The following is a 5,193-nucleotide window of genomic DNA, read 5'->3' on the forward strand; positions in this document are numbered from 1 at the left end:
AGAAGGTCAGAAGACTGAAGTGGGCAGACAATGATACAGTTAGGATCCATTTTAAAAACCTTCCAATGCATTCAGGATAACCCAATCTCACCCGTTTCGTGAAACACAACACTTAGAATCACATATCAGCCAAAATTTTTCCAGCTTTTAAGCTATTCCTTACTTTCAGGGAAAAAAATATTTTAGCTAATAAAAAATGAATTCAAGGATAAATACAACTTAAGAACTCATCAGTTACAGAAACACAACTGAGCAGCAACACATTATTGATCAATAGCAAAAAAATGCATATTTTACTTTCATATTGTAAACATTTTCTGTTCATAAACAGCATTTCCAGTTTTACTCAAACATGTCCTGTGCATGAAATGTTAGCTATGAAGTTAAATCTAAACTACTTAAACAACAATTTTTGTCAGTTAACTAAAAAAACTATCTACAATAAATATAAAATGCAATATTCAGGGAGAAAAGAAAGAGTAAAATACCATTAAATAGGGTAAAATAGTAAATTACAGGCCTTTGAGCTCTGCGTAGCAGAGACGTGATTTTCACTTCTATGTATAAAATGTGCAAGATACTATGAAAGTGGTTAAAAAAAGCTAAACAGAAACTGAAGAGTGTGAAATTAAATCTCAACTAAAATAGTCTCACTGAACAAAGTTTTTAAAGCAGAATAAGTTATACTGATGCAGTAATTAGATCAATTAGGTAAACAGTGGGTGCATCTACATGTACATTTTAATGTGCAGTAGACTACTGCGCATTAAAGCATCACAAACTGTGACATTACGCTAGTAACTGTGACATTTATTGCACTTTAATGCACAGTAAAAGAGTCTATTGCACATTAAGCATCACTAAAGTGTGCATATGCGCTACTGTGCATTAACACTACCTGATGCATATTAATTTAGCACCTCATATTGAAGGTACTAAGTTTAATGCATATTAGAAAAGGCATATTAATGCATGTGTAGGCGCGCCCAGCAACTCTTTCTTTTAGGATTACGGTATAACATACCCCTTAAGCATTTCAGTGATAGAAAGTCATCTTATAGTCATAATTTTAAAAATTAGCTTGGAGGCGCTTAAGTGATCTAAGCTAGATGAACTGACTGGCTGATCAGCACTAACATGATTATTAAGAGGCATCAAAGCTAACTTATCAATGACTCTCAAGATAACCGTCTAAACTGTTATGTATAATTGAAAGGTTTTATTTTTGTTCTGATGTATGTGAAGACCACATAATTTTTTGAACTAGAGCTACACTTAAAAATTGCTCGGTGACAGATTTCAAATCAAGACCATGGGACCAAATTTATTCTATAGCATTCAAGCTATATATAGTTCAGAATGAGGAAATAATACAAAAATGTTTGATGTCTAATAAAACAATGGCAATTAATAGTTGACACTCCTCCCTAAGACAACTGCTTTAGAAATAAAATGAAAGGAAAGTAGGTGCTTTATTCAGAATACACATTTAAGCTGTGAATAGTTGATAGGGTGGGACAGAGTGGCTTTGAATTAGTCCCATTATTAGAGACTGCATATGGCAAATTCACAGTTCATTTTCCTGGCAATGTATATGCACAGTAAGAAAAATCAGAGAATTATGAAACTTGGAAATACATAATAAATTAAACAAATGCAACTTTTCAATCTTTATTAAATATTTTTAACAAAAATGCTCCCAAAAATAGTGCAACATTAAAAAAAATTAAATTAAACCCCATTTCTTTTGCTACAGTTGAAAGATTCCAGATAACTTCTTTAGAAAAAAAATCTGAAGTCAATTCATAACGTTTGGATATATGCTATGGCAGTTAAGTGTTTGTAATATGTCTACCAGCACAACATGTTCAGAATCCAAAAACTAACTCCAAAATTAAATAAAAGCAAACAGCAGCAAAACAAGACTAAAGGGTACACTCTGCTTTAGTCTCTGTGAAATCCATCCTGCTTTTAAGACATAATATAGCTTAAAATGTCTATGTGAAACAAAAGCAGTTGATATCCAACATAAGTGGTTTGACTTTTGCCTGCCAACCTAATTTTACCATAATTCTTTCAATGCCCTCTGCTGAGAAGATGGAAACATCTTATCTGGCACTATAGGAGAAACCAAGAAAGACAAGTAGTCTCATCATCATTTGAATGAGCTAAAACTATACTACCCATTAACAGACTTGCATATTGTCAAGTTCTAATACATACATACATTCTTTGCTTCTTGCAATGTGCTGTTTTAAGACATGTCATGTTCCTAAATTCTCTTTGCACAGCACAGTTCAGGTAGATACCCTCTCCTCCCTTTTAAGCCCTCAGTAGATCTCTATAGGTGCTCAGCAGCTAGGTCCCATTTCTGAATTCCAACAGGAACAGATCAGGGCTTGTCAAAAGTGGTGGGGGGAGGTGGCATACCTGTCACCTTTTCCAATACAAGATTTTTGCAGCATTCTGAAAGCTTTCAGGAGTCCATAATGAACAATGCTTATAAACACAGGGCTAGCCATCAAACTCAGGGAAATCCCCTCATCAGAAGTAGAATTACAAGCAGATCAGATGTTACATTTTAAGATAGTTCTCACATACATGTATTCATGTGACCACTGAACTTCAAAACCTAGATCTAAACTAACAGATTTCTCTTCATTCCATAGTTTGATCTTTAACAAGTCCCGTACTAATGTTATTATACAGTTCCAAAGATTTTACCAGGATATTACAAATGCTTCTTTGGGGAAATTTATTTCCGAAAATGTTAAGTGTTAAAATTATTTCAAACCGTATAGCAGCACATTTTCTTCCCCTAAAAATATAAAATAATATGTATATTATACAGTAAATCAGACATGACGGAACACAATCACCTGCCTTCAATGGCACTTGGTTGCTGAATGATTGATTCTTTGCTGTCAGAAGTCAGGATTTACTGATGCAATTGAGCACTTCAAAAAAGCATCAATACCAGCATAAAGGCCCCAGCCTAACCAGCGCCAAGAGGTCAAATGCAGTCAGTGAAAGATTTGGAATGGCAGACTTTCTATTGTTACACAGATGGATATGGTAACTACATTGTACATAGTTCTGAAGAAGAGTGGAGTGGAACACTTCTGTACACATGAAGATTCTACAAAGCTCAAAATATTTGAAACCTGGTACGCTGCTGATGTCTGTGAAAAGCTCATGTTGAACAGAATGCAGATCAGGTTGAAGAAAAAAAAGTCAGTGAATTAATGACAGTCTTTAACATGCTAAGTGAAGTCCGACCTGCCAAAAGAGAACAAGAAGAAACAAAGTTAGTGAACATCTAGGTCACAAAGTGAATATTTCTGAATCCCCAATCCTGTAAACACTTTGCACTGTACACCTGATAAATGTTAAACATGTAAGTAGCTCCAGTAACAGCAGTGGAACTTTTCATATACTGAAAAGGGAGTGCTTTTCTAAGCATTCACAGAACCAGGGCCTTAGTGGTATGGGCTGGGGGCAGAGAATTTCAATCTTACCCATTTTTAAAGAGTAAAAATGGCAACACATGGCACAGTAAAAATATATAAACGTATATGTAATTTAATAATCATAGTGAAATACATGCTTTACTATCTGATGTAGAGCATGGTTCCCTTATTTAAATGTGTTCTATTGCAATACTAAAAAAATCACAACATATTTAACCGTTTTTTTCTTCTTCCCTTTCAACCTTTTACTGGGAGTTTTCTCCATTGCTAGGTAGAAGAATATCACTCTCAACAATGGAGCATTTCAGAACACAATATATTTAAAAGGATATTTAATTAGCTGTAAAATATTTATCAGACATTCCTCATATGTAGTAAGAAACGTATAGCTATATTCAAGTTTTCAACTACAACATTACCATGTTCAATGTTCAGAGAAAACTGCTCCTGGTTAAAATAGCTGAATTTAAGAAAGTCTTGTTGCCAAGAAATCTATTTATTCACTTCTACTCTAAGATTATTTTATATATTAAATAAATCTAATCATTCAAAATTATTTAAATTTTTAAAAAACCTGGAACCCATCACTCTTTTTATTTGTGCTGTCAGTACCAAAACACTGTCAACCTTTTAACAAAGTTTACTTTGAAATAAGTGCAGCGACAGCAGCTCAGCTTCTGGTCATCTTGCTTATTAATACTTTCAGGCTACACAGGGCAGTTTTTAATGTTGTGTGTTTTACTGGTTGGATTCAATAGTTTTCCAGCTTGCATAAGAATGGGGAGGTGCTGGGAACATACCAGAGGTTTTAGCACTGGGGCAAGGCAGAAAGGCCTTGATTAGTGATTAGTGTGTATTTACACAGCATTTTTCATGTATACAGATCCAAATACAAGTTGCCTTAATAATTTCAGCAGACCATAGAGTAGCATTACTTCTACTGTGTGTATATTTCCATTTCATTTCATCCTACCTCTTACCAAATAAGATGTCAAGCAAGTTTCAGCAAATACTCAGCAAAGATAGGGAGGGGCAGGGAACCAGCCTCCCTGAAGTTGGCAACATGAAAGTATCAAGAAGCTGACAATTTTCAGTTCATAGGTTTACTTTCTTGCCTGCTGAGCTATGTGGCTGCTATTGCTACACAACATGCAGGCATATCAATCATGCCAGCTTGTTTATTGGTAAATCAGTATTTGGATAAAGTTAACCAGTTCAGTATTCTCAAGTAGTATCATTAAGAGTAGTCACAGCACACCCAGAAGTTTAATAAATTCATTTCCCTTTAATAACGTCCTTTGCAAGACAGGATTATAAATCGCCTTCCCCACACTGTCCTGCAGGCACCAGAATCCTGAGCAGCACCAGAGCTCTGTTTAGCATCACTTTGTGCCTCCTTGATCTCTGGGGCTGCAGGACTAAATCAAGCCATAGGTATAACGTAGAGGTGCACCAGTATATCAGTCCATATCAGACTGGCACCAATAAAAGGAAAACTGACATCATCAGCAATCGGCCTTTTTGGGCCAGTGTAGCCAATAATGTCACCAATAAATGCCGCGTGCATGTGCACAGCCGCAGCATGCACACAGCCTGGAATATAGCCTGACAACTTGGAGACCAGCATCTGGCCAGTAAGTCTGTGGGGAGGAAAGGACGTGGAGAAGGGAAGGGTCATGGGGGGGAATATATCGAGGCTCCTATGATGAGGGAGGGAGTGGAG

General features: G+C 35.9%; 1 protein-coding gene across 1 annotated transcript in view; it reads right to left on the reverse strand.

Moving 5' to 3' along the window:
• Nucleotides 1-182: 182 nt before the first annotated feature.
• KIF5C (kinesin family member 5C) overlaps nucleotides 183-5,193 on the reverse strand; it is a 132,372-nt gene continuing 127,361 nt past the window's right edge. The window contains exon 26 of the mRNA XM_019522795.1: nucleotides 183-3,279. The gene's annotated coding sequence lies outside the window, so the exon portion shown is untranslated. The remainder of the gene's footprint in view (nucleotides 3,280-5,193) is intronic.

Source organism: Gavialis gangeticus, unplaced genomic scaffold (assembly GCF_001723915.1).
Source record: "Gavialis gangeticus isolate Ggan-Ray unplaced genomic scaffold, GavGan_comp1, whole genome shotgun sequence".
In the NCBI taxonomy this organism is placed as follows: Eukaryota; Metazoa; Chordata; order Crocodylia; family Gavialidae; genus Gavialis; species Gavialis gangeticus.